Below are 13,103 nucleotides of genomic sequence, written 5' to 3'. Positions count from 1 at the left end.
ATAGGACCATAACCCCTTACTCAACTCAACATGCACTCGTGCTACACAAACAAACACATCTACTGAATGATATAAAGCATCCACCCATAATAAGAATAATTAACTCCCATATGCAAGTGCGGACATACATAGCAAACTACAACGGTAAGCAAGCAAAGACGTGGTTTAACAAATCACAGTGAATATTACCGTGAAGCAACAAAATTATACTCAACACAAGCTTTTGGAACATACTAAATGACAAAAAGGTCAAGCAATATAAAAGAAAAAGGAATACAAATAGCAATTGACTGCAACTGATTAGCTATTGTTTAGTTAGGTGGAGTACATAATAGACACCATACAAGATAGTGGCAAAATTGGGAACCCTAAGTACACATTAAGTAAGCATTCCTCCCCAAGGTTTTTCATCGAGTGCAAGATGCAATCGTACTGCAAATTGTTGAAATTGGACTGTGGACGGGTGAGGGGCAGGGAGCAGCACAAGCTGATCATTTTCAACTCTATTCTCTTGAATCAGCAGTATATGTTTGTAATGAGTATGTCTGGTGCACATACACAAGCAAAGCATGGTGATCCTCACATCCACATAATACACAATTTTTATTGGTTCAATGGCAATCAGGAAGGGAATAATTGGTCTCTCTCAAGTGTGCAGTTGTTTTCATGAGCAAATAAACAAGAGAGAAAGAAAGGGAAGTGTTGCTTGCCTTGTTAAGAAGTGACTTCTGGCTAATATGGAGCAAAAGTGCAGTAACAAATTCTAATGTCATGTAGTTCACACTAGGAAGCTTCTTTAGTATGTTTCTCATCACATGTATGTTGGAAGGAGCCCCTCTGATCTCATTATAGAGTTCAAAGGTGGTCAGAGGCTCAGGAAGGCTTGCAAGATAACATTTGGCTAAGGTTGCAACATCAACTGGGTTTACACCCTCTGGAAATGATGTGTTTGAATCTGCAATTGCAAATAAGGTCAACAAACCAGCATGTAAGTCAACCAAATTACCAGCATCAAATATGAGCTCAGGATACCTTTATTGTATAATGAAACCAAATGCTGAATAACTTTTCTACCTCCTTTTGATTTAAATATGTGTGGTGAGTTTAATCCTAGAAATAAAAAAATGACAAAAAAAGATCAAATCATAAATGGATATTAAGTAACAAAAATTGTAATTATCCATTTATTTTTATCTTCTGTGAATTACCTAATAATATGAGATAATCTGCACATTTGACCAAAATATGAGGAATAGGTCAACTGGAGTGTAGTTGTTGTACAGTTACCTCAATTGGAACTCCAAATACTGAGGATAAAAGTAAGGTGAGTGACTGTCCCCAAGAGGGTCCAGCAGAAAAATTGATTGATATTGGAGTTGCACATAATTGAGTCAAACTAATAATTAGAATTATTTCCATCATTATCAAGTAGTTGAAGTAAAAAATTGTTACAAAACTTGGAAGATAATTAGTTTATTTAAATCATTGACATATTGCAAGGTTATCTCCAATATCCTTTGTAATTCAATGATACAACTCTACCAGGGAAATTGCAATAAACACATAGCATTATGAGATTATAACAAAGTCATGTTCCACATTATGCTAGATCTTAGCTTCATTAGTCTAAAACAATGTATAGCTCTAGTTTCTAATTCCTTTGTACTGAAGTAAGTCTTTTTTCAGGCCCTCAGAAAGTAGAGTTGATTAGTTTAATAATTTGATGTACTTGGAGTATAAACAAATAGTTCCATTTACACCAAGAAAGTTGGAAAGGAATCCCTCCTCAGTAATGCTAAGTTTTGAATAAAATCCATCTAAATTATGCTGCGGCAATAAAATCACATATAGCTCATAAATTTTCTATTGAAGACCTGTTCTGCAATCACCTAGAGAAGATAATACTTCTAAGAAGGTGGTAGAATGAAATTAGACCAAATTCATACAAGTAAATGGGTAATTCATTTTAAAACTGCAATGCATGTTGCACCAAAGTAAAAACATAAACATACCATATATAAAATGATAATCAAGTTAGCCTCAAAAACAACATGAAGGATAAGATGTGAGGATCATAGAGGAATAAACAGGCTAAGTCAAAACTAAATTCGATGAGAAAATTAAGAAAATTGCAAGCACTAGACCACTAAGCTTGCATGATATACCTTACAAAAATTGTATATTGGACAACAATGATTACTCTAGCTAAATGGCGCATTTTGTCTAGATAAGTGTGCAAAATAAGATCAGATTCAATGGTGGCTAGCTTGTACTAGGAAGTAAGATTATATTTTGTACCAGAAATATTCATTCCAATCAATAAAATCCAAAGCCTTTATTTGCATATCTAAGAAATCCATGTCAAACTATGTTAAATGGTTTTTTATATGGAACAACGTTAAGTATTCCTAGTGTTAGTGAGCTTTTTGATAAGACAGAATGAATTAACAGCAGATCTGCAATTGCAGAGTTGAATCATATGCTCTATGATTTTGTCCCTGTAATTCACCCATCAGTACTACAAGGTAAGAAATTCACAAAATTAACAGATTGGTAGAAATGCTAGAATAATTATAAAAAATGCTTAAACCATAAAAACATGTGAGACATCACAGAGAGAGAAAAAACTTAATGGTAATTGATATATATGTATATATATATATATATATATAAGGAAGGAGAAAAAAAAGGTTGCTGCATAGAAACATTCATTTGAGCTATAACATGGTCAAATTTATATGAAACTTACCATCAGTACTTGCAACTCCCTACAAATGAAAACAAATTGAGTAAGAAAATTACACAAGCATACACAAACAAGAAGTTTGGTCAGAGATGCACATTTTTCCATCATTCAATATCAGTCAAAATAGTCTTACTTTTTTCAGCAGTCACTTTTGCTACCTGAACAAAAATAGCCATCTCAAATATGTAAGACATCAACTTAAACTATCTCCTAACAGGTGACATAGCTAATACAACAGACAAGAATGTGATAAATTTAATCTTTTCCTCTTTTCTTCGTTCTTCTTTCTCATTTCTCCCCAACTTGTTACAAGGGTTGCTATTACACCTGGGCATCAAATCAAACAGAGCACACAAAAATCTACAGGGCGGACAACCTAATTGGTAGCAACCATACAAAAAAACAACAAAAATAACCAAACACCAAAAATAAAGTATGTCTAGTTTAGTTTCACCCTTTAATTTTTAATATTGTCACAAATGTCATGGAATTTTTAATTTCATGTATGTGTATTAATTTTGGAGGGAGAAATAAAAGGCAGATTTTGAAGAATCGATTTCCTAGTAACTTATCTAGATTGCTGGAGTATGGGCTACTGTGCATTTATGCTACAATACACAGAAAAAGTAACAACAATTGTCTTCAACCAAAAGTTTTTCCAAGCATGATCATTCTCACTTAGATGAAAGCCTTTTTTTACTTTCCCGCTTCAAGTTCTTTTATGCATCAGTAGAACATATACGTTAATTCTTCCTTAAGCGTCACAACTCTACGGTGCAATAAAGATGATTATATGTATTCTTGTTATTAACACATTTTTCACTAAGAAAACATTGGTTTTCCTTTTAATTTGGAAAGGATTACAATCTCTATTGCCTTTTCGGGGAAAAGAAAAAGTGTATCTCCTGTGTCTTCCTCCACAAGAGTTGTCAATTGAGGAATTGAAGAAAACTAATCACAAATTGAGAAGCCTTTGAATATTCATATTTGCATACTAGAGCCTCAAGCCTAACTTGACTTGAGTGTTGGAGATTTGAAGACTTGATTCGAGCTTCTTTTTTTTCTATTACTTGATTTGGATTTTGATTTGAACAACTATAACCAAGGAAAGTGAAAACTCTTGCTTGGATAGAGGCAACCTTTGGAGATTTGAGTCTTGAAGTTTCAATAAAACATTGATTGAGAATTTGAAGACTAGAACATTTGAAGTCTTGATTTCAGCTTTTTTTTTTTTTTTTTTTTTTACTTGAATTAGATCTTGATTTGAACAACTATAACCAAGGAAAGTGAAATCCTTGATTTGGCCTTTCGAGATTAGAGTCTTGAAGTTTCACAAAAACATTGATGGAGAACCTAAATAGGTTGATCTCAATCAAGGAAGCCTTTTAGAGATGTTAATCTTGAAACTTTGAAGATCTTTTGAAGCCTTGAAGATTCATAGACTCTTTAGAGCCTCCTCTAAGGACTAGAAGACACTTGAGAGCCTCATTTAAAGATCCAAAGATATTTTGGAGCCTCCTTTGAAGAGTCATAGATCTTTTAGAGCCTTCTTTTGAGATTCAAAGATACTTTGGAGCCTCCCATAAAAGATTCAAAGACACTTCACACCTCTTTTGAAAAAGTCTTGAACCTCCCTAGAAAAGGCTTGAGTCTCACTTGGAGAGGAAGTTCTGCTCAACTTCATGTCTTCTGAATTTAGCCTTAAAGGTTAAGGGCTTCTCCTTTCTAGGAGTTACAAAGACAATATTTTTGTAGTCTTCAATCACGAAAGATTTATTCCTTAATCTTTGCAATGAACTAAAGTTACTTAAACAAATAATTTTAATAATCTAAAATATGATGTGCAACTTTCAATTAGCCACAATTTCACTGGCAAGTTTATGGACTAATAAAAATACAACTTGCCCCTAAAATTGTTACCTTCATATGACACATTGAATTGGTATATTTTTTGAAAATTTATTCAATGTGGAAACCTTTAATTAGCCACAATTTTAGGGACAAGTTGTATTTTATTAGTCCATATAATTAGAAAACAATTAACCTTCCTCAATTGAGGACCTCATGCAACCACACTGAGTTGTTTTATTTTTTGAAAATTTATTCAGTGTAGAAACTTTCAAATGAACACTTATTCATTGTGGAATGTTTCAATTGGCCATAATTTGATGGACAAGTATTTTTTCATTAGTCCATATTACCCTAATGTAAATACATGGCTAATTGTGACTTGCTAATTATTACCCTTCTACACTTGCACTGGCAGGACGTAGAATTCATAATCATTGGAAATTTCTTCATGTAGCTACATGGTGATTTTCTCAACCCACTTCAATACACTGTTTACATTGTTTTCTTATCATTGTCATCAAGATAAGACCAGTTCAAAAAAAATGTAACATTTTTTAAATCAACATCTTTTCCAAGGCCTTGGTGGCTAATTGACTAGATATACCCACTTGGAGAGTAATTTCCTTCGATCTCATCCATTAATTTGTCTATCATACCAGAAAATACTTTGCATTTATACTACGCACATATAGAACCATCACTCAATTTGTGGAAAATTGGAGCCATCTTGTATTTTATCAGATATTTGTTATGTTTTTATTCATGAATCCACCCTAGCCACAACATAATGGTAATCCCTCTTTCCAAATTTCCTTGAAAGGCATTATCGCTTCTTCCAATTAGCAAGCTTTTCACTTTTAACCTTAGAATCTTCATAAGGAATAGGATCCCTCCAGCTTTTCCTGACTTTTGCAAGCCTTCTAAGATATGTTGCATCCAACACAATCACAATGACTATTCAGAAGCAGGTGATTATGAATTAATAAGCAAACTTTTCACTTTTAACCTCATGAATCTTCATAAGGAGTAGGACTAGTCAAGTTTTTCCTACCTTCAGCAACCACATCTAAGATGGGTTGCATCCAACAAAATCACAATGACTATTCAAAGGCAGGTGATTCTACGTTATAATTAGGAAAACACTTTCACTAAGTTTGTTTTTTTAAGTTTATATCAAGGAACTCCTGATTTCAGGTTGTCATAACTCTAACTCTGTGAAGCTCAATAACTCGTATAGTCAACCTAGGTGCAGATGCATTCTGAGCAATCCATTGCAGATTACAATCACAGTGGATGTGGTAATGGATAAAAGCCTCAAGGTCCATTTGAGCTACCCCAGTACCACACTTCTCTTCCACCAGACCATCTTAAAGCTTCACAATTTCCTTCCTCAACATATTAGGCCAGACAACATGACCTAACCTCTATTAATCTTTCCTTCCTCTCTATGTATCCTTGGACTCTCTTGCTGACCATATATTCATAAGCCAATCCAAGTCATCACATGGTTCAAATAAATCTCCTCTCATCATCATGCTTCAACCTCAACTCTTCCTCCAATTATAATTTCATTTTCTTTATTTCTTCAGCATTTTTTTTTTATATATAGGAAACGACAAAGGAATATATTGATAAAAAGGATGTACAAGAAAATGATGAGGAATCCTCCCACCAAAGAAAAACAAAACTACAAGGAATCAAATTCAAGAAAATACAAAGTAAAAACAAGAAAACTCTCTAGGTTAGGCCAACCCATTAGGATTACACACCGTTAACCAATCAAGTTGTAACACGTTAAGGGGAATCCCCTTAAAAACCTTAGAACAAAAAGCCCAAAGAGAAGCAAGGAAATGAATAGAATCCCAAAGGTTCTCTGAATTCCTTGCTTTATCCTCAAAAATCCTTGCATTTCTTTCCCTCCACACCACCCAAATTAAAGCGATGCACACAGCTTGCCATAAAACAATCCTTCTCTTAGAAGATCCAAAACCGTTAAATTTTCTTCACCATTATCCCTAAGTATGTTTCATCAAATATACCCTAGCTTCAATACAAACTTTATTACAAATTGGACACAACTTCCTACATGACCCAAGTGTTGCTTCAAGCATGCCTAACCTTAATCATCTTGAGAGGGAGCTTACAAGTTACAGCCCTACTTCCTTGAACATGCATCTCAATATTCTAACCACTATTCCTTTAACATGTAGATCCTTAATTGTAAAATTTTGTAGGTGAATACAATTCAAAATTCAACTATTCAAATACTAAATATGTTGTTGTCCCTACCAATTTAGTCATACTATAAGTCTATAATACAAAACTAAGTCCCTAGATGCTACCAAAGTAATCAAAATGGCACTGCAGCTAAACATTTACTTAGTCATTATTTATTACTTGTTACTTAGCATAATGAAGCTTACTAACATAGTAAATGTTAAACACTAAGTTATGACAAAGTAAATCAGTTACTATTAAATTATTGGTAAACATACTTCATATTTTATACTAAGCTATTGGAGAACAATATGTAAAAATTAAAAAAAATCAATAGACTAAGCATACGTTTGGTAAATCAACTTAATGACTTAAAGTAAATATTAAGAAATAAGTTTTAAGTCAACAAATTCAAAAAAATTTAAATTAAAGTCATTTTAAGTCAATAAGTTTTAATTTAACCAAGCACCATGTAAATTGAATCAAACCCTAAAACAAGCAAACAAGGAATAAAAAATAAAAATAAAGACAATAAAAGAATTAAATAACATATTTCAATATATTTATTAACAAAATGGAGAAAAAAAATCAACTATAATCTTACAACCTCAAACTCTAATGCATTTCAAGTCCTTCCTCCATCACAATGTGATTTTTTACTGCTAATGTGGCTATCTAGAGTCATAATTAGCTAATAATTAGTGTTTGAGTTGCATTTAGAATTTGAAAAGTTTTGTTATTGGAAATTGATTACTACCAAAAAGTGCTATTTTTTAGACCTAATTATAATGGTTTTAAGCACCTTTGAGTAGTAATCATATTCATTTAACCCAATTAATTCATTAAGGTCCTTAGTAATTGGTTTTAACCATTTTGTGGCAAGTTTACATGTTTTTATCAGCTTATGAATCAATTCAAGCATGCCAAATGATGGAGGAGCTCCTTGAACAAGTTATGGAAAAGCTTATGGAAGCTCAAATTCATGAAGAAACCAAGCTTTGGAGCCTGATAGTCCTTTGCCTTAGTCGTTCAAAGTATGCAAGGAAAGAGCACTGGAGAAAGGAAAAACAGAGTGAAGAAAACAGAGGACAGCAGCTGCAGTCTTCTTGTGCACTTTTGGAGCACTTCCTGAAGTCCATTTTGTACATGCTATATACCATTTCAAAGCTCAGGAAGTCAAGAATCCAATGCTTTAAGCGGTGTGCAATTTGGAGTTGAAACGAAGAAGTTGCAGCCATTGCAAGCCAATCACTCCAAGCTGAAGGAAGCATTTTCCAAAGTGTTGCGAAATCACCCTTTTGTTGCGAAGTGATTCCGCAGCCTTTTTGTACAGTGTTGTGGATTCCCTCCTGAAGTTGCCCGACATATACCGCGAGAGGGAAGCTGGGAACCTCAAGGTGGAAGCCAACTTCGCAGCCCTGCGAAGATAGCATGTTGTTGCGAAATGATTTCGCAGCCCTCTTGAGTGTCTGCGAAATCTCGCAGACACCATTTTCTCTTGCGAAATGGTCCTTAGTGCTTCCCGATATTTTTGCACCGACTCTTTTAGATCTTTTCTTCAGATATTTTTGTATAAATTTCCATTTTCTCCTTGTATTCAGCCACTCATGTAATTCCTTAGCTAGCAAGTATCCAAGGAAGGGTAAATTACCTTCCTATATAAACTCTCTTGTAAACACTAAAGAGAGGACGCTCGGGAGCTTGTTCTCAGGGCATCATATAGAAAGATATATAGATATATCATATATAGAATCAACGAACAGAGCACTTACTCTGTTTTTCATATATATTCTTGTTTTCTCGTTAGTTTTCTTGCTAGCCAAACATTCTCTAAGGATTTTTCCTCAGAGGATGAGAGGCTAGGCTCTTTGTCTCTTGGAGTGAGGAAAGCCGGGTAAGTTTCCACATGCATAAATTGGAAGTTTTGTTGTTTTAGTTTTTAATGAAGAGAAAGTGTGACCCGTTAATGGTTTTTATCTTTTTAGTTAACTCAAAACGCCTTTAATTCACCTGGGCCAACACTTGGTAAGGCAAGTGATTTCCGTCCATGGAGATGCACTAGTTTACCCCTTGCGAGCCTTTGGGAGGTGACTTGAAGGTAAGATTTTCTAGAATAGCCAACACTTGGTAAGCTTTTGGACTCCAAGGAGACATCCATTAGTTATCTCTTGCGAGCTTTTGACGGGTAATCCAAGGTTAAAGATCATCTTGAATGGCAAGTGCTAGGTGAGAGGCATGAGCCATTGCAAGGTGCATCAGTGAGAAGGATTTAGTGTTTGAACCCATTAATGGCAAGCATCTGTACAGCACCGGTTAGAGAATTGACTATATGTTAATTATCTAAAGCGAGGAAAAGAAACAAGTGACCGGAACTCCTTTTTTGTATGAGGAATCTGAGCCTAGTGATCTGAAACTCCAAGAAACACTTTTCTTTGTAAGTAAAATCAGTTACTATTTTTGGTTAGTTTAAAACCAAACCTTTTTCTTTCAAACATCTTTATGTTTTCTTTTAAAGCTAACCTTGAAATGAAAAGACACCAATTCAACTTTGAATTAATATCATTTGTGAAGTGAAAACCCATCCCAGTGAACGATCCTAGAGCCACTATGCTATAGTAGCTTTGTCTTTGCTACCCTAGTATATGGTGTAATAGGTTATAAATTTTGTTGATTAAATCCCTCAATCAAGGAGCACCAGCTGGACACGAATCAGTTGAGACACCAATTGGGCACGAATCAAAAATTTCTCCTTAAAAGAAGTTTCTACATTTCTAAACTTTCTAATTTCTTAAACATTTTTTTTTTGAGTTTCTATTTGAGTTTACTTAAAAATCTAGAAGTCTTCTTCATTAGAAACTCTTATTACAAGAAGTTTTTATAAAGTTAAGTTTCTAATTTTAGACAAAAAGTTACTATTTTATTTTAATCTTATTATTTAGAGGTTTAAGAGTTTTAGGAAATAAATAAGAGTCATAACAAGTTGCTATATTGGTTAGGTTTCTTTTTTCATAGTTTTATTCAGGTTTTAAGGTTTCTAAAGCTTACAAATAAGGGTAATCAATTTAAAACCAGATTAATGAATGACCAATGATTTATAATTCTTGCATACCCTACAAATTTTAATGGTGAGACTCCATTATTTTTCTTCTAAGACACTAATGTTTCCATCTTTTATCCTTTATCTTACTTTTCATATCTTTTATTTTACTTTTCCCCATTACCATAATTTTTATTATTCATTTTCCTTCTTAAATCCTAAAAGATTGAAATCCTAGTCCACTTATTTGATTGTGTACAACCATCCTACGATTGTCCTACATCACAATTATACAATTACTTTATTGGAGTTGACATAGAGTATTTTCAACCAACTTTACTAAGGGGTTGGATTTAGTTATACAACAACTTGACCGGTAGTCAAGTTAGGGCGTCCAACTCAATTATACACTTCTACACTAGTAATCTACCACATTGTTTTAGCATGTCAAGTTTGCTAGAAGCTTATTTTCAACTCGAAACTAAGAGCCATTAAGAATTGCTTCTTGTTTTTAGCTTTAGCTAGAAGTTTAAGTGAAATCGAAGTTATTATTTTAAATAAGCAAAATTGATATTATAAAAACTTCCATTAAATATGAAAAAACTCCTACATTAGTCAGAAATTGGCTTCTATAAAATACAACATTTTCCTTGATTTCATACTAAGCTATATTTTAAGTCAAAACTCTTTAATAAAACTACCCAAATAGGCTTGAAAGCTCCTATTATTCAGCTTAAAAAGGAAATCTTGACTTCTCAAAAGCTAATCCAATGGGGAACTATGCAATACAAGATGCTACTTTGCACTAACTAACTAAGCCTTTGAGAAGTAGGAGCTCAAATTCGAAAATATTCCCATAATTTTCAAACTTAAAAATTATCCTTATGCTAGAATAGCTAATAGAGTTCCCAAGTATGTCCCACTTTTGTTCCATGCCAAATTAAGTTTGATTTTCATTTCTTCAACCTTATAAGGGTTGAGATTTGTTCATTTGGTAAATGACTAATTGATGCTAAACTTAGTAAAACAATGGAGATCAACAAAAATATCTAGATCTTCCATCTTTTCCACTTTTTGTTTAGGTTATAAAGATTGTATCTAACCAATAAAATTTGACACGAAATGCCCAAGCTGCTCTTATGATGGTTGCTAGAATTTTGATGTTACGTGATTTATTCATTAATCATAAATTTAAAAGAACTCAAGTTAAATATGAAATGACTGGTGTAATCCATGTATACTTAAGAGTATACTCAAACTGTACTAGAAAGAATAGAGAATGGAAAAAGCAAGACTCTCCATCCAATAGTACAACCCAAACTACCAATGAAATCAAAAGGAGAACACCACATGACTAAAGAGTCACCTTCTATCTAAGACGAAGGTTGAGCACAACAGCCTCCTAAAGCTTGGAAGTCGGACACTTTATCCCCTCAATGATCCTCTTATCCAAGAATTCACCCACCATCTCCCACTCCCAAACTTGAAAATCTATTACAAATCTTGAATTCCAATAAACATTGGATTCTAAGTGAACCAACTAGCCATAGAGGCCATCCCAATTATGTGTTAATTTTACTTTAGAAAAAAAAATCTCTTCTTTTATGAAAATAAAAAAATATTAAAGAAAATAAATTAGTGTGTGGAGTGATATAGATTCTGAGCATCATCCTTACAAACACAAGTAATTTATATAAAAATTTAATGTTTCAAAAACAAGATTATTCAATATATAAATCCTTCTTAGTTTCTGTCAGCTAACCTATTTGCTCCCTTAAGTCATGACTGTGGATATAATCATCAAATCTCTCTAAAATAAACCTAATATCTTTAATCAACAAAAAAATACTACTAGGGGTTGCAATCTTATGGCAGAATGTATTGCTTTTCAAGATGATATTTTGTTTGCTATTCAACAAGGTATCAAATAGACAAATACATTAAAATTGAATGGGATTAAAAGATAGTGATTGGTGCTAAATTTATCAAAAATTCATAAAGTTGCAACAATCCTACTTTAGGTCTTTATATCTATTCAAGTAGCTCAGTATCTTTTTTAGTTGTGTGTATGTGGGATTCTATTATTATTAAAAAATATTTTTCTCTTTGTGAAATTCTAGTTGTAACAACTCCAATGTTCCTTATAATTTGTCTCTTTTAAGTCATCAAGCGAGTGAGAGAAGGAGAGAGAGAACAAATTTTCAACAAAAAAATATTTCTCTTTGCGAGATTCTAGTTGTAACAACTCCAATTGTTCCTTATCTGCTGAGATGGAGTGGGAATGAGGAGGTTCTAGGTCTGATTCCAACAAAAAGAAAAAGAATGGAAAAAAAACCTATAAAAGAAAACAGTGTTTTCAAGTTGCCTACCATTGGAGGCTTAAATTTAGGCATCAAAGCACTAAGTCATAAATAGTACATCCAAAACTAGGCATGCTTACACTGTATACAATACCCAAGCATATCAAGGTAACTGCAACAGAAAATAGAGAAAATTTGCACTATGGACAAATCAGCTTAACTCAAATGTAACTCTATAATAATTGATCACTTAAAACAACTAATAAAGCTTGAAAACAAATTATACACAGATTACCTCTTCGAATTTTGTCTTCCCAATGGCAACATTTTCTTTTGTTTCCGACATGCCCTTCCTTAGAAAAGTACCTATAGAGGTAGCAGCTGAAAGAAGACGGTCTTGCACAGCATGTCTTGTTGATGGTTGCTGAAGGAGTGACCACCTACTTTTAACCATTGAACCAAGTCGTCCTGCCACATCAACAACATTGCCTTTTGCATCCTTCGCAGCCTCTCCTACAAAAGTTCTAGCAGATTGCCCAGCTTCTTTAAGCTTCACCCTTATATGCCAATCATAAGTATGCAAAGGAACAAATTAAGAAAATGATGAACAGGAAAAATTTTATACAGTTGGTTGGAACTAACCTGAAGTTGAAAAGAAATCACCAACCTTCTCCTGTCACTGAGATGAGAGTGAAGAAGGCATTGGATTGACACCAAAAATCAGAATTGGATCCAAAAAAGAATCAACAAAACCTGATCCAAATAGACCCATAAAGGAGGTTCTATTATATGTTAGCAAAACTTCCAATAAACAAACAGTTAAAAATCACTGAGGAGTTGTTTGACTGCCAAGAAAGGTAAGAAAACATAACAATATTTGAAGGCTTATATTTTCTGCTTATTAGTTCCCAAGGAAAGGAAAAACGCAACGTAACCAAATATGTACAAGATT

The 13,103-nt window shown here is 33.4% G+C and overlaps 1 pseudogene; it reads right to left on the bottom strand.

The window, feature by feature from the left end:
- Positions 1–611: 611 nt before the first annotated feature.
- Positions 612–12,898, bottom strand: LOC100241638 (uncharacterized Rho GTPase-activating protein At5g61530-like; annotated as a pseudogene).
- Positions 12,899–13,103: the final 205 nt, after the last annotated feature.

Source organism: Vitis vinifera, chromosome 11, assembly GCF_030704535.1.
Source record: "Vitis vinifera cultivar Pinot Noir 40024 chromosome 11, ASM3070453v1".
Taxonomy (NCBI): Eukaryota; Viridiplantae; Streptophyta; class Magnoliopsida; order Vitales; family Vitaceae; genus Vitis; species Vitis vinifera.
Note: the sequence above shows the minus strand (reverse complement) of the source record. Positions and strands in the feature narration are given on the sequence as shown.